Source organism: Ranitomeya imitator, chromosome 2 (assembly GCF_032444005.1).
Source record: "Ranitomeya imitator isolate aRanImi1 chromosome 2, aRanImi1.pri, whole genome shotgun sequence".
Classification (NCBI taxonomy): Eukaryota; Metazoa; Chordata; class Amphibia; order Anura; family Dendrobatidae; genus Ranitomeya; species Ranitomeya imitator.
Genome location: NC_091283.1, coordinates 532,312,953 through 532,335,076, shown reverse-complemented (window position 1 = coordinate 532,335,076; position 22,124 = coordinate 532,312,953).

The window sequence follows — 22,124 nt, the reverse complement described above, 5'->3', positions numbered from 1 at the left end:
TGACATCTGTAGCTAAAGATATTCATCTTTGCTTTTCTTTTTCAGCCAGAACAGATAGTAATCACTTCTTCCAGCCAGTACTCGTCTCTGCAAAAAATAACACTGTTACCTAGAGCACGTTCCCCAATTTTTCTCCAACTTCTACACTGCGCCAGGTGAAGAAATAAAGTGACACAGTGTTGCCCTACTAAGTATCAGGACCTCCCCTTCAACTGAAAACAGTGTCTTCAAAAATAAAATACATTGCAGCAGTAATGATATCCCTTAATTAGCCCCCTCCATCCTGCCCCATATGTCCTCCCATAATGGCCCCATGTGTCACCCCATATGACTTCCCATCTTGGACCATGTGTCTCCAATTCAACTCAGATGATCTGCCATCCTGCCCATGGTGTCTCCCATTCTGCTCCAGGAGTCTCCCATCCTGCTCCAGCTGTCTCTATCCTGCCCCTTTTGATCTTCGATCCTGCCCAACGTGTCTCCATCCTGCCCATATTGTGGCTTTCAGTTCAAAAAGAAAAAAGTTTGTATTTACCTGGCCGCAGTCCAGCTGTGTCCTCTTATATAAATGTTGTGGAAGGACTTGAAGTGAGCACCTCATGGGAGAACACCAACAATATTTGTTTTGTAAGAAGAAATGAGCTAAAATTCTCCCAAGCCAATATGCAGCCCTTATCAACATTTACTGGATATACATACGGCCCCTGAGGCTATATTGCACACAGAGGACCGGAGCTCCAGACTCATTGATGACTCAGAGTGACAGCGACCGTGCCAAGGAGAAAAAGGGGTCTTCCAATACAAGCACTTTTTTTAGCTGTATATTCGTCCGTAAAAGTACATTAGGTTGAATTGTATTGCAATGCGTCCAACCACTGTACCTATACCAGCTAACGACCTATCAGAGACTTGCAAAGGATGTTAGCATGCCTGTTGCAGGCAGTATATGACATTACTGCAATTCGCCGCTTCTGTTCCAGCCATGGAGGAGAAAGAGGATGCTTGTCTTGGAAGTGAGGATGGGTGAGAGGAATTTTTTTTGTTTTGATTTTTATAAAAAAAGATGTATGTGAAAAACGTCAGGATGGGGACTTTACTACAAACGGGTGCCATTACTACAGGATAGGGAACATTACTACCGAATGGGAAACATTATTACAAAATGGGGGACACTTTTACAACGATAGGGTCATTACTACCGAACGAGGGACATTACTACAGGATGGGGGACATTATTACAAGATGGGTGACAATTACTGTATGGGAACCAGAATAAGGAACATACATAATCAGTTTATGGGTGCAATTGGGGGTATAATAACTCCAGAAGGCCAATTGGAGTACCAAATTGGGGGAAAAAGGACAAAAAATGTAAACATTAAAAAAATCAAAGTATTAAAAAATAATAGAAAATTATTTTGCCAATAAAAAGGCTGTTTTATATAAAAATGTAAGAAAACAAAAAAAGTACATGTTTGGTATTGCTGCATTCAAAATGACCTAAGCTATAAAACTATACAAAAGAAAGAGGGTGGTTCTCCAGTGAAGATAAATCCAACTAAAAGTGAAAAAACCTTCTTTATTAAAGTAGTAAAAATGAGAAAATTCGCTGGTCACCATGAAAGTCCACAATACATATTTGCCGCGATTCAGCTAGAAGCCTTAATCATGGTATTTAAGCTATATAATTGTACCATACCCCATACGATTAACACTATAAAAAAATAACAAAAGTGTAGTTTTTCATTATACTGATAAAAAATGGAATAAAAGTAGAAAAACTGTATCACTGAAAACATCATCGTGTCCCCAAGAGAATATGGTCCATTTTTCTATGTGAAACCCATTTACCTGTATAAAGGTAAAGGTAAAAGGCTTCCTACTGGACCTCATATTAACCCCTTACCGGCATCGGACGTACTATACCGTCCGATGCCGGCTCCCCTGCTTTGATGCAGGGCTCCGCGGTGAGCCCGCACCAAAGCCGGGACATGTCAGCTGTTTTGAACAGCTGACATGTGCCCGTAATAGGCGCGGGCAGAATCGCGATCTGCCCGCACCTATTAACTAGTTAAATGCCGCTGTCAAACGCAGACAGCGGCATTTAACTACCGCTTCCGGCCGGGCGGCCGGAAATGACGTCATCGCCGACCCCCGTCACATGTCCGGGGGTCGGCGATGCGTCTCCATTGTAGCCATAGAGGTCCTTGAGACCTCTATGGTTACTGATTGCCCGTCGCTGTGAGCGCCACCCTGTGGTCGGCGCTCACAGCACACGTGCAATTCTGCTACATAGCAGCAATCAGCAGATCGCTGCTATGTAGCAGAGCCGATCGTGCTGTCCCTGCTTCTAGCCTCCCATGGAGGCTATTGAAGCATGGCAAAAGTTAAAAAAAAAAGTTTAAAAAAATGTGAAAAAAATAAAAAAAACATAAAAGTTTAAATCACCCCCCTTTCGCCCCAATCAAAATAAATCAATAAAAAAAATATCAAATCTACGCATATTTGGTATCGCCGCGCTCAGAATTGCCCGATCTATCAAATAAAAAAAAGTATTAACCTGATCGCTAAACAGCGTAGCGGGAAAAAAACTCGAAACGCCAGAATTACGTTTTTTTGGTCGCCGCGACATTGCATTAAAATGCAATAACGGGCGATCAAAAGAACGTATCTGCACCGAAATGCTATCATTAAAAACGTCATCTCGGCACGCAAAAAATAAGCCCTCAACCGACCCCAGATCACGAAAAATGGAGACGCTACGAGTATCGGAAAATGGCGCAATTTTTTTTTTTTTTAGCAAAGTTTGGAATTTTTTTTCACCACTTAGATAAAAAATAACCTAGTCATGTTTGGTGTCTATGAACTCGTAATGACCTGGAGAATCATAATGGCAGGTCATTTTTAGCATTTAGTGAACCTAGCAAAAAAGCCAAACAAAAAACCAATGTGGGATTGCACTTTTTTTGCAATTTCACCGCACTTGGAATTTTTTTCCCGTTTTCTAGTACACGACATGCTAAAACCAATGATGTCGTTCAAAAGTACAACTCGTCCCGCAAAAAATAAGCCCTCACATGGCCAAATTGACGGAAAAATAAAAAAGTTATGGCTCTGGGAAGGAGGGGAGCGAAAAACGAACACGGAAAAACGAAAAATCCCCTGGTCATGAAGGGGTTAATATAATATCATGCGCGAGAGCTGCCTATGATATCGCGGTATTTGGCACGTAAAGAGGGGTGATAGTGGACCTGCGCATAAACTGCTGTGGATATGGCGCGATCGGTAATGCGTTCCACCACGAGTTTGCGCAGTAGACCTCCAAGGCATGTCTACCATTGTGATTCTGCGCAGTAGACTGGAGCGAAAGCTGCTGTGGATATCGCGTGATCTTTTATGCGTTCCACGGGGATTCTGCGCAGCAGACCTCCCAGGCATGTGTGCTACTGTGATTTTGCTCAATATGCCTCCAAACAGACTCGGAGGTTACGTAGGCTGACCGGAAGTGGGATAAACCTGCAGCCCGGGTGGCCTTTTTAAAATCAGAGGTAATGGAATCGGTGAGTTATATGCATCAGTTATCATTGGGACACATTTTGTTTATCAATGCCTCCTGATGAGCAGAAGAGGCGAAACGCGTTGAGGCGGGAGTGGGGAGATGAGGACGGCATGCTGGGGCTGGATGAGTATTAACCATTTGCTATCTGGAGGCATACTCACCAGCATACTTCATGTTTATTTTTGACAGCATGGTTGCAGCAGATTGTTAATAACATTGATTGTTTATTGGAGTACAACTTGGAGCTCCAAGACTGCTTATATCTAACTGTCACTGTATATGTCTCCCATATGTTCCTTATTGTTTTTATGACACGGTGTGGGGTTCAGTAATCCTTAGGTGCAGGTTTTATCTATGTCTAGCAGTGAGGGGTTCCTTTAGTGGTGCGATTGGGCAGTGGGATCCTGGGCGGACATTAGGGTTCAACAGGGACCGCAGGGCCAGCCGCCGTGGAGTGGGGGCGCCACAACGTTTCCCCTAGGGCGCCAACCCCCGCAGGTAGGCAGGTGCCAGCTTAGGTATCAGTATAGGATTACTAGGTCCTCTTACCAGTTTGTTCACGGTGTTTTTTTTTTTGTTTTTGTGTCCGTTTTATTGGGAGTACCACAGGTTGGTGGTATTTTAAATATTTTTCTAATAAAAAGAGTTTTACAGGGCGTTATATGATTTATGATTTAGAAATACCCTTGTATGTTATTGGAGTTGTTTGAATGATATGACTCTCTAATTTAAGGGCATAAAAACTAAAGTTTAAAAATTGCAAAATTTTCTAATTTTTTGCCAAATTTCCATTTTTTTTTTTACAAATAAACGCAAGTCAAATCGAAGAAACTTTACCACTATCATAAAGTACAATATGTCAGGAGAAAACGATCTCAGAATCACCAGGATCCGTTGAAGCGTTTCAGAGTTATGACCTCATAAATTGACAGTGGTCAGAATTGAAAAAAATGGTCTGGTCAGGAAGTTGAAAACAGGCTTCGGGGTGAAGGCATTAAAATGGGTTGTCCACTACCAGACAACACCAGCTAAATAAATTCAGGACCTGAATTAAAATAAAAACAGAGTTTCTTTATCTCATGCAGGAAAATCACTGTTTCTGGCAGTGACGTGACATTGGCTACAGCCGCCGATGAGTGACCGCTCGTCAGCCTTTTAGGACTTCCGTCCTGATGGAATATTGATGAGCTGCTGCAGACAGGAAGCGTAGCTAAAATGGCACTGCTGCAGGTGGAGAGTATACACATTTTAATTCAGGTTCGTAATGAATTAAGTTAGGGTTGTCCAGTAGTGGACAGTCCTTTTAAGTTTCATTCTCCCTGCACTCACTTGCTTCCAGTCATTAGGCCGGTGCAGAAGGCTGCCACAATTACAGCTTACAGTACAGTAAGTGCAGCGTAATCACTCTCCCTCACCTTGACTGGCTGCCTGCTTTGCAGGGTGAGTGATTACAGCCTGGCTTACTGTAGTAAGTGCTTATTCTTACAGCTCCCTATAGCAAAACCTAAATAAAATGCTGTTTAAGTGCAGATTAACATTATACCTGCATGTAAATAGCATTTCTGGGGGGAGAAGGGAGGAAGCTGTAGTGCCTGGAGGGGTGGGGGAAACAGTTCCATTTAAACTAGTTCAATTGACATTTTGGGGGTTATTTATTGAAGCAGTAAGTGACCTGTTCTCTCATTCATCTTTCTCGATAAATTCAAAGCAGAAAAAAAAAGAAAAATCACTCTTGCTTGTCTGCAAAAAAAAAAATAATTGTGCTAAGAAGATTACACTGTACAGTAAATAGGGATTAACTAACTGATTAGTCTTTAACGAGAAGATTAAGGTTTAATCCGTCCTTCGAAGCTTAATATCCCTTAACCATATTGGATTTGGTTTATAATCAGGTGCCCTCTAATATCTACATTTGGCACAGTTTTATTACTAAAAGATAGTAGAGATGAGCATTTTATGGCCTTCACATTAGTGGGAAAACAAGGAATTAGTCCTGAAATTGTATTTCCAGGAGTCCTTCCTGACAACATACCAGGAGGTTGTCCTTCTCATCTCTATAGGGACAGGAACATGCACAAAAGGTTAAATTAACTCTCCCACAATCACCCTAAAGCATCTTTTCAAAGTACCACATCAGAATTGATGCAACCCATTTTATGAGAGGTGTTTTTTTTAACATATGTTGAATTTAAATAAAAAACTTTCCATGGGTTGGAATGTAAGGGTGCTATCATGATGGACCCCTGGAAATAGAATTATCGGTAGGACTAATTCTTCCTTTCCAGCTTCTAGGATGTGCCTCCTGACTGTATACCAGGAGTAATACTAAGAGGTTCCAGGATGTCCCTCCTGACTGTATACCAGGAGTAATACTAAATTAACAACTTTTTGGGATGGGATCACCATTTGTAGTATTTTTTGTTCAAATGCCATCTGCTGATTAGACAACATATTCAATTTCTAATGTTTACAATATGTCTTCACTTTTGACCATGTTACTGCTCCATAAATCTGGTCTATTGATGCCTTTACTCTCACCACCCATGATGTGGAGGCTGCTCTAATAGAATGGGCACTGATGTTCAAAGGAGGATCTTTGCCTCCAACAGTATAGGATTGATGAATTGTTGGTTTTATCCATATTGCCAATGTTGTCTTGGAAATCTTCTTTTTGTTTCTCCTGCTGAACTGGATGAACAGGTTGAGATCTAGACGCCAAGGTCTTGCAATCTCAACATAGTGGAGAACCACTCTTAATAACATCCAAAGAGTGGAAACGTGCTTCTTGCTGAGAACATTTTTTTTCAGGATTTTTTTTTGAATATCGCTGAAGCTATGTCCTTCCTACTTTACTGGATGGTAGATATTACCATATCTACCATCCAGAAGAGTCCCTGGGACTTCAATTTTTTACACTCAGGATCTAGGCTGAAAGGTTCATATTCCTTGCTTCTTGGTGTCGGTGTGGCCCCTGTGTCAGGAGATCCTCCATGAGGCGGAAGAAAGTTTGGCTCTTCTAAAGCTTGATGCTTCAGGAATGAAAACCAGCTTCTTTTGGCCACAAAGGGACAATCAAGATCACTCTGGTTGGACTTTCCTGGATTTTTTTTAGGACTGATACAGTCGGAGGAATTGGAAGAAAGGCATATATGCCAAGTCCATGTACAAATCCTGTGAAAAGGTATCTACGGCGGTAGAATTGTCTGCCCGATGTAAGGAACAAAAATGTTATACACCTGTCACGGATCCGTTCCTTGCTTCCCTCTCCCCAGTCCGCTAGACTCTGCTGTACTCCACGTCAGGCTTTGCATGACGGCATGATCCCATGTACGCATTAGCCCGGCCCGGGCCTATATAAGGCTTAGTGAGACACATCCTCGTATCTTGGTATTGCATTTAGACTTTTGTGTTGCTGGACCTTGGCTGGCTTCTCAGCTTTTTCTGCACTCCAGTTTCCTTCTTGTGGCATCCTGACATTCTATGCCTGTTTACTGTTTCATGATGTCTTTTAAAGTGAACCTGTGGTGCTCTACTTAACTATTCATCTTTATGGCGTCTGACAGGTCACTGATCCCTCAGTGACCTGCCCCTATTTTACATAATGAATATTATATATATTTTTTTTTTTTAAATCACGTTCTGCAGACAGGCAGCGGCACCTGCACTACAGCATGATCACATCTATAATGTGTATTTTATTTTTTTTGATGGTATACATAAATTCATTAAAAAAAATTAGTCTGAAAATGGCGATGCGATGGCTGCTACTACATAGGAAACATCTTGCTAGAGAAAAAGAAAAATTGTCTCCACTATGATGGTGTTGGCCGTGCCTCTGCAGTAGCATCTATCAGCGATCCGATAGATGCTACTGAGCAGACGCCGGCGACGTCATCTTGGAGGAGGCAATTTTTTTTTCTCTAGCAAGATGGTGGCGCCTGCGCAGTAGCAGCTATTGGATCACCGATATATGCTACTGCGTAAGTGTGGCCGGTGCCATTTTAAGTCTGAAATTTTTTTTAGGAATTGAAGTATGCCTTCAAAAAAAATAATTAAATACACATTATAGGGGTAGGTCACTGAGGGATTCGTGACCTGTCAGAAGCCATACTGGTGAATACCTAAACAGAGCACCACATGAAGACCCTTCCCCACAGGCCGCCCTGGAACACGAGCATATCATTAACTGAAAACTGAAAATAAAGATTAAACAGCAACCACAAGACGGATTTCATCAACCAAGGTATCATTTTAATCAGTATAACGGCTACAACTTGACACTGTCTGTACATTACTCAGCACAATCCTGCTGACAGGTTTACTTTAACTTCAAAGGGAGTTTTTTAAAAATATATTAATGCAAGAGGAGCCTGTGAAACATAGAAATAACCCTTGCCTTGTTCCCACACCCCATTAGGCTACTTTTACACTAGCGTCGCAATGCGTCGTTTTGGAGAAAAAACGCATCCTGCAAAGTTGTCTGAAGGATGCGTTTTTCCCCATAGACTAACATTAGCGACGCATTGCGACACATTGCGACGCATTGCCACACATCGCAACCGTCGTGCGACGGTTGCGTCATGTTGTGGCGGACCATCGAAACAAAAAAGCGTTGCTTGCAATGTTTTTTTGTGCGTCATGTCCGCCATTTCCGACCGCGCATGCATGGCCAGAACTCCGCCCCCTCCTCCCCGCAACTCACAATGGGGCAGCGGATGTGTTGTAATAATGCATCAGCTGCCCCCGTTGTGCTGCGCTGTCACAGGATGCGATGGTACATCGGCCCGACGCACTGCGATGGGCCGACGCTAGTGTGAAAGTAGCCTTACCATACTAATGAAAATACTGCTTTGCTCATCTACTGTATAGCTGATATATTACTACTTGTGTTCCATGCATGAAGCAATTAAAGGTGTTGATAGAACATTTTATATTCCAGTCCAAATTCCTTCCAAAGCTGATCAAAATTCTTAAACACTCCATCTAACTGCACCAGAGACAGATATCAAAAGGATTACCCATGTGCAGGGCTACCATCAGGAATTTTGGGGCCCCATACTGACAACATTTTTGGGTTCCCTTGAGACTCTGCCCAGGCTCCACCTCAGCTCTGCCTCCAACCCTCAAACCTTCCACAGTCCCAGTTTCACTGCACCATGTCCACACCATTCACACGTTATCATTGTGAGGTGGCCAGGGTGGTAGTCATGGTGAGTTGCTGTTGCATTGCCACACCCTGGCACCCCACAAGGGAAACACAAAGTTCCGTCTGCTGTGTGTGATACATACCAAGTAGAAAACTCACATTAGATTCCAGGGTTCCTTCTGGTTCTGTACTCTTAGCTCTAGATTCACGGTTCACACAAACATCTCCAGACTCCATGTCCATACTCAACAGTTCAACTTTACTTGAAAACAGGGTTCTTGATAGAAAAATAGCAGTTTCCATTCATTTGCATTCCTGGAGCTCTCCCTGCCTTCTCTGACAACTCCCATCCTGAAGACATTTTACATTCCTTGAGCTCTCCCTGTCTTTTCCGACAACTCCTGTTCCACAGACACTCCTTTCTCTTCTGCGACGCCCGTGCCCCTAGGTCCACCAACTTCTTCCCATTCCCCCTGTCCTGTTTCAATTGGAAAAGGTAAAAGGCGTGCTCAGCTCTGCCTAGTCCCGGCTGTAGGCCCCGAATCCTCTTTGGAATGGTTACTTCATTAGAAGGTGACCACTCGCACATTGCTTAGCCTGGGGTCCCTCATTGCCTCAGCAATCTTCACCTCCCCGACTATCCATCTGCCCTCTCACTGCTGAATCACTTCTCCTACCTAAACAGGAAGTCTCTCCACTATAACCCACTGCTCTGTACTATACCAATCTCTAGCTCCTCCCAACTGGAAAACCCCTTATTCTAACTATACTTGATCTGGCACTCTCAATTCCTATCTCTATTGTGTCCCACTAATCTATTCCAAACATTGTCCTAATCTATTTCTACCCTTCTATATCTTTCCCTAGTCTTAAGGTACCTTCACACATAACGAATTCATTAACGATATCGTTGCAACGTCACGCTTTTTGTGACGTAGCAACGATCCCACTAACGATCTCGTTATGTGTGACAACGACCAACGATCAGGCCCCTGCTGGGAGATCGTTGGTTGTTGGGGAATGATCAGGACCTTTTTTTGGTCGCTGATCACCCGCTGTCATCGTTGGATCGGTGTGTGTGACGCCGATCCAACGATGTGTTCACTTGTAACCAGGGTAAATATCGGGTTACTAAGTGCAGGGCCGCGCTTAGTAACCCGATATTTACCCTGGTTACCATTGTAAAAGTAAAAAAAAAAAACAGTACATACTCACATTCCGATGTCTGTTAAGTCCCCCGTCGTCAGCTTCCCTGCACTGACTGTCAGCGCCGGCCGTAAAGCAGAGCACAGCGGTGACGTCACCGATGTGCTCTTCCTTACGGCCGGCGCTGACACAGTCAGTGCGGGAAGCTGACGGCAGGGGAAGTGACAGACATCGGAATATGAGTATGTAGTGTTTTTTTTTTAACTTTTACAATGGTAACCAGGGTAAATATCGGGTTACTAAGCGCGGCCCTGCACTTAGTAACCCGATGTTTACCCTGGTTACCTGGGGACTTCGGCATCGTTGAAGACAGTTTCAACGATGCCGAAGTCGTTCCCCTGATCGTTGGTCGCTGGAGAGAGCTGTCTGTGTGACAGCTCCCCAGCGACCACACAACGACTTACCAACGATCACGGCCAGGTCGTATCGCTGGTCGTGATCGTTGGTAAGTCATTTAGTGTAACGGAACCTTTATACAAAATAGATGTAAAACACATACACATTACAATAGCATTAAACGAATACAGCAATGTACATAAAACTCTAGAAAACAGAACATATCTGATGCCAAGACTGTTTAAGAAGGGAGAGGCATATGGCTGTCTCTGTCACCCCCTTACATCAGCTCCCATCTAACACCAGATAATATGCATAGCCAAGAGCAACTTTTGTTTTGGCTAAAAGATTTTTTTAAGCCGCCACCATGACTAGGTAGACTCTTTTGTCCAGGCCCTATTCTATTCTAAACTATTACATATTTGTTAAAATATCCAATACTCATTTTAGGTATGTTTTTATTTATGTTTCTTTAAGGGAATGTGTCACATACATTTTTTAAAATGAACGATTACATCACGTACAAGCCACAAATACAGCCACACCATGGCCGGACCACATATTACCACCACATAGTGACCGAATACTACAATACTGATCATTAATTGAAAAAATAATAATTTTACCATAAGTCCCATTATACACAGGAGCTTTGTATATAGTACACAGTGTTTAGTGTTAGTGTACATAAAAATACAGTGATCACTGGTGACATTATACACAGGAGTTCTGTATATAGTGTCAGTGCACAGGTAATACAGAAATCACCAGTGACATTATGCACAGGAGCTCTGTGTATAGTATCAGTATACAGATAATACAGTGATCACCAGTGACATTATAAACAGGAGCTCTGTATATGGTGTATAATGTACAGATAATACAGTCATCACCAGTGACATTATGCACAGTTCTGTATATAGTGTCAGTGTACAGGTAATATAGAGATCACAAGTGACATTATACACAGGAGCTCTGTATATAGTGTCAGTGTACAGATAATACAGTGATCATCAGTGACATTATACACAGGAGCTCTGTATATATTGTATAGTGTACTGATAATACAGTGATCACCAGTGCCATTGTGCACAGGAGCTCAGCTCTGTATATAGAGTCAGTGTACAGGTAATACAGTATTCATCAGTGCCATTATACACAGGAGCTCTGCATATAGTATATAGAGTACAAGTAATGCAGTGATCACCAGTAACATTACATACAGGAGCTCTGTATATAGTATACAGGTAATACAGTGATCACCAGTGACATTATACACAGGAGCTCGGTATATAGTGTCAGTTCACAGGTAATACAGTGATTACTAGTGACATTATACACAGGAGTTCTCAATATAGGGTCAGTGTACAGATAATACAGAGATCACCAGTGACATAATACACAGCTCTGTATATAGTGCCAGTGTACAGATAATACAGTGATCACCTGTGATATTATACACAGGAGCTCTGTATGTAGGGACAGTTTACTGATAATACAGTGAACAACAGTGACATTATACACAAGAGCTCTGTATATAGTGTCAGTGTACAGGTAATACAGTGATCACCAGTGACATTATACACAGGAGCTCTGTACATAGTGTCAAGTGTATAGGTAATACAGTGATCACCATTGACATTATACACAGGAGCTCTGTATATAGTGTCAGTGTACAGGTAATACAGTGATCACCAGATACATTATACACAGGGGCTCTGTATTTAGTGTCAGTGTACAGATAATACAGATATCACCTGTAACATTACACACAGGAGCTCTGTATATAGTGTCAGTGTACAGATAATACAGTGATCACCTGTGACATTATACACAGGAGCTCTGTATATGGTGTATAGGTGCTACAGTAATCACCAGTGACATTATACACAGGAGCTCTGTATATAGTGTACAGGTAATAGGTAATACAGTGATCACCAGTGACATTATACACGGGCGCTATGTTTATAGTGTCAGTGTACAGGCAATATAGTGATCACCAGTGACACTATACACTGGAGCTCTGTATATAGCGTACAAGTAACACAGTGATCTCCGGTGACATTATACACAGGAGCTCTGTATATAGTGTATAGTGTACAGGTAAAGCAGTGATTGCTAGTGACATTATACACAGGAGCTCTGCATATAGTATATAGTGTACAAGTAATACAATGTTCACCAATTACATTATACATAGGAGCTCTGTATATAGTGTCATGTACAGGTAATATACAGTGATCACCAGTGAAATTATACACAGGACCTATACAGTATACAGTGTATAGTGTCAGTGTACTGGTAATACACTGATTCACCGGTGACAACTCTAGTTGAAGTCCTTCATCTTCGCTTTTTATCTTCATCACCACCATGACTGCTTCCAGCCAGGAGGACTCGTCTCTGCAGAAAATAACAGTTATCTAGAGCACATTCCCCAATTTTTCCCCAACCTCTACACTACGCCAAATGATGAAATAAAGGGACTGTGTTGCCCTGCACAGTAACAGGACCTCTCCTCCCCCACACTGAAAGCAGTATTAATAATATCCCACATTCTGGACCCCACATGTCCTCCCATTCTGGACCCCACGTGTCCTCTCATTCTGCCTTATGTCTCTCCATACTGGTCTCATATAGTCACATAGAATAGTATAATGCACCCCATAATCATATATAGCAGTATAATACACCCCGATAGTAGTATAGTGCACCCCATAGTCATATATAGTATAATGCACCCCATAGCAGTATAATGCACCCCCATAGTAGTATAATGCACCCCCATAGTAGTATAATGCACTCCCACAGCAGTATAATGCACCACATAGTAGTATAATGCACCCCCATAGTAGTATTATGCACCCAATAGCAGTATAATGCATCACATAGTAGTATTATGCACCTCCATAGCTGTATAATGCGCCCCATAGTAGTATAATGCACTCTTAGTAGAATAATGCACCCCCATAGTAGTATAATACACTCCCACAGCAGTATAGTGTGCCCCCATAGGAGTATAATGCACCCAATAGCAGTATAATGCACCACATAGTAGTATTATGCACCTCCATAGCTGTATAATGCGCCCCATAGTAGTATATTGCACTCTTAGTAGAATAATGCACCCCCATAGTAGTATAATACACTCCTACAGCAGTATAGTGTGCCCCCATAGGAGTATAATGCACCCAATAGCAGTATAATGCACCACATAGTAGTATTATGCACCTCCATAGCTGTATAATGCGCCCCATAGTAGTATAATGCACTCTTAGTAGAATAATGCACCCCCATAGTAGTATAATGCACTCCTACAGCAGTATAGTGTGCCCCCATAGCAGTATAATGCACCCCCATAGTAGTATTATGCAACCCCATAGCAGTATAATGCACCCCGATAGCTGTATAATGCAGCCCCATAGTAGTATAATGCACCCCCATAGTAGTGTAATGCACTCTCACAGCAGTATAATGCACCCCCATAGTAGTGTTATGCACCCCCATAGCAGTATAATGCACCCCAATAGCTGTATAATGCGCCCCCATAGTAGTATAATGCACCTCCATAGCAGTGAAATACACCCCCATCGCAGTATAATGCACCCCCATAGTAGTATAGTGCACTCCCAGAGCAGTTTAATGCACCCCTATATTACCCCTAATGACCCTATATTAAGGGTCACCAATCTAACCCAAGAAGAGGTGCGAAACCGGCTAAATAAGATTAAAATAGATAAATCTCCGGGTCCGGATGGCATACACCCACGAATACTAAGAGAACTAACTAATGTAATAGATAAACCATTATTTCTTATTTTTAGGGACTCTATAGCGACAGGGTCTGTTCCGCAGGATTGGCGCATAGCAAATGTGGTGCCAATATTCAAAAAGGGCTCTAAAAGTGAACCTGGAAATTATAGGCCAGTAAGTCTAACCTCTATTGTTGGTAAAATATTTGAAGGGTTTCTGAGGGATGTTATTCTGGATTATTTCAATGAGAATAACTGTTTAACTCCATATCAGCATGGGTTTATGATAAATCGCTCCTGTCAAACCAATCTAATCAGTTTTTATGAAGAGGTAAGCTATAGGCTGGACCACGGTGAGTCATTGGACGTGGTATATCTCGATTTTTCCAAAACGTTTGATACCGTGCCGCACAAGAGGTTGGTACACAAAATGAGAATGCTTGGTCTGGGGGAAAATGTGTGTAAATGGGTTAGTAACTGGCTTAGTGATAGAAAGCAGAGGGTGGTTATAAATGGTATAGTCTCTAACTGGGTCGCTGTGACCAGTGGGGTACCGCAGGGGTCAGTATTGGGACCTGTCCTCTTCAACATATTCATTAATGATCTGGTAGAAGGTTTACACAGTAAAATATCGATATTTGCAGATGATACAAAACTATGTAAAGCAGTTAATACAAGAGAAGATAGTATTCTGCTACAGATGGATCTGCATAAGTTGGAAACTTGGGCTGAAAGGTGGCAGATGAGGTTTAACAATGATAAATGTAAGGTTATACACATGGGAAGAAGGAATCAATATCACCATTACACACTGAATGGGAAACCACTGGGTAAATCTGACAGGGAGAAGGACTTGGGGATCCTAGTTAATGATAAACTTACCTGGAGCAGCCAGTGCCAGGCAGCAGCTGCCAAGGCAAACAGGATCATGGGGTGCATTAAAAGAGGTCTGGATACACATGATGAGAGCATTATACTGCCTCTGTACAAATCCCTAGTTAGACCGCACATGGAGTACTGTGTCCAGTTTTGGGCACCGGTGCTCAGGAAGGATATAATGGAACTAGAGGGAGTACAAAGGAGGGCAACAAAATTAATAAAGGGGATGGGAGAACTACAATACCCAGATAGATTAGCGAAATTAGGATTATTTAGTCTAGAAAAAAGACGACTGAGGGGTGATCTAATAACCATGTATAAGTATATAAGGGGACAATACAAATATCTCGCTGAGGATCTGTTTATACCAAGGAAGGTGACGGGCACAAGGGGGCATTCTTTGCGTCTGGAGGAGAGAAGGTTTTTTCCACCAACATAGAAGAGGATTCTTTACTGTTAGGGCAGTGAGAATCTGGAATTGCTTGCCTGAGGAGGTGGTGATGGCGAACTCAGTCGAGGGGTTCAAGAGAGGCCTGGATGTCTTCCTGGAGCAGAACAATATTGTATCATACAATTAGGTTCTGTAGAAGGACATAGATCTGGGGATTTATTATGATGGAATATAGGCTGAACTGGATGGACAAATGTCTTTTTTCGGCCTTACTAACTATGTTACTATGTTACTATGTTACTATGTTACCCCCATAGTAGTATAATGAAGCCCCACAGTAGTATAATGCACCAGATAGTAGTAGTATAATGCACCCCATAGCAGTATAATGCACCCCCATAGGAGCATAATGCACACCCCCGGGCAGTATAATATTGTATCATACAATTAGGTTCTGTAGAAGGACATAGATCTGGGGATTTATTATGATGGAATATAGGCTGAACTGGATGGACAAATGTCTTTTTTCGGCCTTACTAACTATGTTACTATGTTACTATGTTACCCCCATAGTAGTATAATGAAGCCCCACAGTAGTATAATGCACCAGATAGTAGTAGTATAATGCACCCACATTGCAGTATAATGCACCCCATAGTAGTGTAATGTACCACCATAGTAGAGTAATGCACCCCCATAGTAGTTTAATGCATCCCATAGTAGTGTACTGCACCCCCAGAGTAGTGTAATGCACCCCATAGTAGTATAATACATCCCCATAGCAGTATAATGCACCCCCATAGTAGTATAATGCAGCCCCATAGCAATATAATGCACCCCCACATCAGTATAATACACCCCCATAGTAGTATAATGTACTCCCACAGTAGTGCACCCCATAATAGTATAATGCACCCTCATAGAAGTATAGTGAACCCTCTAATAGTATAATGCACCCCCATTGTAGTATAGTGCAGCCCCATAGCAGTATAATGCACCCCCCTAGCAGTATAGTGACCCCAAAGGAGTATAATGCACCCCAATTGTTGTATAATGCACCCCCATAGTAGTATAATGCACCCCATAGAAGTATAATCCACCCCCATAGTAGTATAATGCACCCCCATAGCAGTATAATGCACCCTCATATTAGTATAATGCGCCCCATAGTAGTATAGTGCACTCCCATAGTAGTGCACCCCATAGTAGAAAGCACCCTCATAGCAGTATAGTGCACCCCCTAGTAGTGTAATGCACCCCATAGTAGTATAGTGCACCACCATAGCAGTATAGTGACCCCAAAGGAGTATAATGCACCCCATTGTAGTATAATGCACCACATAGTAGTATAAAGCACCCCATAGAAGTATAATGCACCCCTATAGTAGTATAATGCACCCCCATAGCAGTATAATGCACCCTCATATTAGTATAATGCACCCCCATAGTAGTATAATGCACCCCATAGCCATTGGTATGTGATGTGATGACATGTTGGAAATACACTATGCACATGTTGCAGCAACTGTGGCACCAACGACGAGCCCTGGTGTAGTATTTTGTATAGCCTGGACCAACTCAGTACGGACATGGTGCAAATCATGCTTGCGGAGTGGGCACAGCTGAAGGACGTCTGTACAGTTTCTAATTGTCTACTAATATGGTTAGTGCAGACGATGCATCAACATCACTATTTTGGCCATCTACATGCTGGAGGACACTTTAAATAGTCTGCATGAGGAGGTGGTGGTCCCAGAGGAAGATGGGGAAGGGAAAACAATATCTCTCATGCCGCAGTGTCGTCGCACAAACAGGTGCCATGGGAGGGTGGACAACAGCGATCTAGGGGGCTCATGGTACCAGACAAACTGTGAAAAACCAAATCACAATAATGCGGAATCCCAGAAAAACATATACACCAACTTAGAAAAACAGAGATCCCTAAAAAATAACTTTTATTAATATGATTAAAAAAGACTATATTTATCCACAATCAATATAAAACAGTATTAAATGTACCTAGTAGACCCTAGACCGAGCTACAATGCACCCTGCCTGACAGTGGAGGTTGGCACCCTACTTTGCTGCGGTAGGCGCCCCCACTCCTCGACGGCTAGCCCTTACAAGCCCTATAAGGACCTATAATTAAAGAAAGACTAATTAGCCCTACTGAAATCTATGCTAATACCCTGCCTAACAGTGGAGGTTGGCACCCTAATTTACTGCGGTAGGCGCCCCCACTCAACGACGGCTAGCCCTAGGGTCCCTAACAGTCCCTAAAGTTCGGGATAGACAAAAAGATATGTCCCACAAACACCACTGATACCCGTAAAGGAGAAAAAACAAAAATAGAAAAAATATATCCAAAACAAAGAATAAGTATATATCAAAAAAATATATATATATACTAGCACCTTATAATACTAGTGTAGAAAGATGCTATGATGGAAAAAACATATACCTCAGGTGCTGTACAGTAAAGATACATTAACCCAAATACGGGTATACTGGATGCAATAATATGTCCACACAAGATAATACACAGCACTTAGATGAAGTCCATTTTTTTGTTACACTACAAGGGTGCAAATGCTTGATGTAAAATAACCAGTAGTGCATGTCCATAAAATATGGCACATTACAATGACAAAAAATGGACCAAAAGACAAAAATGCCCGGCATTGCTGGGGAAGTATCTGACAGACGCTGGTGATGTTCATCTACACATAATCGCCCTGTGTCCTTTTGGCTACAGCCGGACCCACACCATGAGATTTCAGCAAATAGATGAGTACTTTGGCTATAATATGGATCTGATTGACCATTTGCATAAAAAGGACGATTGAGTCCTTTTACCCTCATTATAAGTACTCTGAGGAGTTCTCGCTATATTATTATCGAGTGGTGGTTGTGGTTCTGACTGTGTGCCTTTTAGAGGTATTTTCCTCGTTTTTTTGTCTTTTGGTCCATTTTTTGTCATTGTAATGTGCCATATTTTATGGACATGCACTACTGGTTATTTTACATCAAGCATTTGCACCCTTGTAGTGTAACAAAAAAATGGACTTCATCTAAGTGCTGTGTATTATCTTGTGTGGACATATTATTGCATCCAGTATACCCGTATTTGGGTTAATGTATCTTTACTGTACAGCACCTGAGGTATATGTTTTTTCCATCATAGCATCTTTCTACACTAGTATTATAAGGTGCTAGTATATATATATATATTTTTGATATATACTTATTCTTTGTTTTGGATATATTTTTTCTATTTTTGTTTTTTCTCCTTTACGGGTATCAGTGGTGTTTGTGGGACATATCTTTTTGTCTATCCCGAACTTTAGGGACTGTTAGGGACCCTAGGGCTAGCCGTCGTTGAGTGGGGGCGCCTACCGCAGTAAATTAGGGTGCCAACCTCCACTGTTAGGCAGGGTATTAGCATAGATTTCAGTAGGGCTAATTAGTCTTTCTTTAATTATAGGTCCTTATAGGGCTTGTAAGGGCTAGCCGTCGAGGAGTGGGGGCGCCTACCGCAGCAAAGTAGGGTGCCAACCTCCACTGTCAGGCAGGGTGCATTGTAGCTCGGTCTAGGGTCTACTAGGTACATTTAATACTGTTTTATATTGATTGTGGATAAATATAGTCTTTTTTAATCATATTAATAAAAGTTATTTTTTAGGGATCTCTGTTTTTCTAAGTTGGTGTATATACCAGACAAACTGTTAGTGAAGGTGCAGGAGCCGAGGAGGAGTTTCTGAGGGATGTTATTCTGGATTATCTCAATGAGAATAACTGTTTAACTCCATATCAGCATGGTTTTATGAAAAATCGCTCCTGTCAATCTAATCAGTTTTTATGAAGAGGTAAGCTATAGACTGGACCAAGGTGAGTCATTGGACGTGGTATATCTTGATTTTTCCAAAGCGTTTGATATCATGCCACACAAGAGGTTGGTACACAAAGTGAGAATGTTACGTCTGGGGGAAAATGTGTGTAAATGGGTAAGTAACTGGCTTCATGATAGAAAGCAGAGGGTGGTTATAAATGGTACAGTGGGGAAAAAAGTATTTAGTCAGCCACAAATTGTGCAAGTTCTCCCACTTAGAAAGATGAGAGAGGCCTGTAATTGACATCATAGGTAGACCACAACTATGAGAGTCAAAATAAGAAAACATATCCAGAAAATCACCTTGCCTGCTTTGGCAATATTTATTTAGCAAAATATAGTGAAAAATAAATATTTTGTCACCTAAAAACATGCAAGATTTCTGGTTTTCACAGACCTGTAACTTCTTCTTTAAGAGGCTCCTCTGTCCTCCACTCATTACTTGTAGTAATGGCACGTATTTTAACTTGTTATCAGCTTAAAAGACACCTGTCCCCAACCTCAAACAGTCACACTCCATACTCCACTATGATGAAGACCAAAGAGCTGTCGAAGGACACCAGAAACAAAATCGTAGCTTGCACTAGGCTGAGTTGACTGAATCTGCAATAGGCAAGCAGCATGGTGTGATGAAATCAACTGTGGGAACAATAATAAGAAAATGCAAGACACGCAAGACCACTGATAGTCTCCCTCGATCTGGGGCTCCACACAATATCTCACCCTGTGAGGTCAAAATGATCACAAGAACGGTGAGCAAAAATCCCAGAACCACATGAGGGGGCATAGTGAATGACCTGCATAGAGCTGAGATCACCGTAAAAGGCTACCATCAGTAACACACTACGTCGCCAAAGACTCAGATCCTGCAGTGCCAGACATGTCCCCCGGCTTAAGCCAGTACCTGTCCGGTCCCATCTGAAGTTTGCAAGAGAGCATTTGGATTATCCAGAAGAGTATTACGAGAATGTCATATGTTAAACCAAAACCCCTTTTATATATATAGATATATATATATATATATATATATATATATATATAGCTATCAGGGATAAAGAGGCATAGGCAATGGTATTACTTCATTAAAAACATTTTTTATTAAATAATTTTAAAAACAAGTATAATCAACAGGGGAATTTCAACAGGGGGCTATTTGAGGAAGCCAGTCAGGCGAAACGGCGCTGTCGAGGTCGCTGTGGAACGTTCCTAACCAGGATGTATACTAATGTAAGTTCAAAGCTTTTTCTAATATCATGGACAGCAGACTATAGGAAAGCACTATGCACTTTATAAATATCTAGTAGGACATCTAAGGTAATATAACATTGTTCATTATTTTTACACTGTGCAATACACTTTAGGTGGGATTTTCCCAAGTGATATTTTATAGAATACTGTTTTTTTTTTATTTACATTGTGGATGATTTTATCTGCTGCCATTGGAGTATATTATGAACTAATCTGTATACTTTTTATAATATTGCCTGGTTTCGGATATTGTTCCCTGCTATATGTACCAAGAGAATTCCCCTGTTGATTATACTTGTTTTTAAAATTATCTAATAAAAAAGATGTTTTTAATGAAGTAATACCATTGCCTATGCCTCTTTATCCATGATATATGTAAGGGGTTTTGGCTTAAAGGGAACCTGTCACCCCGTTTTTTCAGTAGAAGATAAAAATACCGTTAAATAGGGCCTGAGCTGTGCTTTACAATAGGGTATTTTTTGTCCCCTGATTCCCTACCTATGCTGCCGAAATACCTTACAAAAGTGGCCTTTTTCGCCTGTCAATCAGGCTGGTCAGGTCAGATGGGCGTGGTCACAGCGCTGTTTCTCCCCACATCTTGCTTATGTTCCCGTTGGTGGCGTAGTGCTTCTCGCATGCGCAAGTGCCGAATGCACTGCGCAGCTGTAGAAAAAGAGCGCGCTCGCCGCTATTCAGCGGTTTCTCAGTGGGCGCAGCCATCTTCCTGAGGTCGCACGTGCGCAGATGGAGTCTCCTGCTTCCCGGGGCTTCAGGAAAATGGCCGCGGGATGCCGCGCGTGCGCAGATGGACATCGCGGCGGCCATTTTCCTGAAGCCGAGTTCGAATCTTTGTAAGAAGCTTATTAAGGCCCTGGAGTGGCCTAAGCAGTCTCCAGATCTCAACCCCACAGAAAACCTTTGGAGGGAGTTTAAAGTCCGTGTTGCCCAGCGACAGGCCCAAAACATCACTGCTCTAGAGGAGATCTGCTTGGAGGAATGGGCCAACATACCAACAACAGTGTGTGCCAACCTTGTGAAGACTTACAGAAAATGTTTGACTACTGTCATTGCCAACAAAGGATATCTAACTAAATATTGAGATGAACTTTTGTTAATGACCAAAAACTTATTTTCCACCATAATTTGAAAAATACATCTTGCCAAATCACACAAGGTGATTTTCTGGGTTTATTTTCTCATTTTGACTCTCATAGTTGTGGTCTACCTATGATGTCAATTACAGGCCTCTCTCATCTTTTTAAGTGGGAGAACTTGCACAATTGGTGGCTGACTAAATACAGTGCCTTGCGAAAGTATTCAGCCCCTTGAACTTTTCAACCTCTTCCCACATATCATGCTTCAAACATAAAGATACCAAATGCAAATTTATAATAATATTGCACGCCCCACTTTTCAGTTTTTGAATTTCCACAAAAATTTAAAATAACCAATACATTTCGTTCAACTTTACAATTGTGTTCCACTTGTTGTTGGTTCTTCACCAAAAATTTACATTTGGTGTCTTTGTTTGAAGCATTATATGTCGGAAACGGTTGAAAAGTTCAAGGAGGCCGAATACTTTCGCAAGGCACTGTACCTTTTTTCCCCACTGTATATTCTCTACCTGGGTCGCTGTGACTAGTGGGGTACCACAGGGGTCGGTGTTGTGACCTATTTTCTTTAACATATTTATTAACGTTCTGGTAGAAGGTTTACAC